The 539-nt window shown below is 39.3% G+C and overlaps 1 long non-coding RNA gene across 1 annotated transcript; it reads right to left on the bottom strand.

The window, feature by feature from the left end:
- Positions 1-31: 31 nt before the first annotated feature.
- On the bottom strand, positions 32-529 carry LOC110011536. Its single transcript, XR_002286543.1, has 2 exons — positions 321-529; positions 32-236 (listed from the first exon to the last, which is right to left on the bottom strand). It is a non-coding gene; the product is annotated as an uncharacterized LOC110011536 (long non-coding RNA).
- Positions 530-539: the final 10 nt, after the last annotated feature.

Genomic DNA, 539 nt, shown 5'->3' with positions numbered 1-539 from the left:
TCTCGTGCTAATATGTGTCTTTTCATCTTCATTAAGCCTAGCCAATCCAAAATCTGATATTTTAGGATTAAGATCTTTATCTAGCAGCACATTAGTCGCCTTAATGTCCCGATGAACAATTTTCAATGTTGATTCCTCATGGAGAAAAGCTAATCCTCTTGCAATTCCAATACAAATCTGGAACCTCGTGGGCCAGTCTAGCATCAATTGGCTTTTGTTTGAATCTGAAGAACGATCTAGTAGCCAGATGTCGTCATTGAGTAAATACAGCAGGAAAATAATATGACAACAGAGATTTATAGAATAAGCCAAAATTTTACCAAACAAAACATGGGCGAGGCTGTTGTTCTCCATATACTCATATACCATAACCAATTGATCTCCTTCCATGCAGCATCCATAGAGCTTCACAAGATTTGGGTGTTGTAAGCAAGAGGTCAAGCCAATCTCATTTAAAAACTCTTGGATCCCTTGTCTTGAGCTAGAGGAGAGCTGCTTTACAGCAATTATGGTACCGTCGGGTAGTAGACCCTGCAACA

The sequence above is a fragment of the Sesamum indicum genome, unplaced genomic scaffold (assembly GCF_000512975.1).
Source record: "Sesamum indicum cultivar Zhongzhi No. 13 unplaced genomic scaffold, S_indicum_v1.0 C03366, whole genome shotgun sequence".
NCBI lineage: Eukaryota > Viridiplantae > Streptophyta > Magnoliopsida > Lamiales > Pedaliaceae > Sesamum > Sesamum indicum.
Note: the sequence above shows the minus strand (reverse complement) of the source record. Positions and strands in the feature narration are given on the sequence as shown.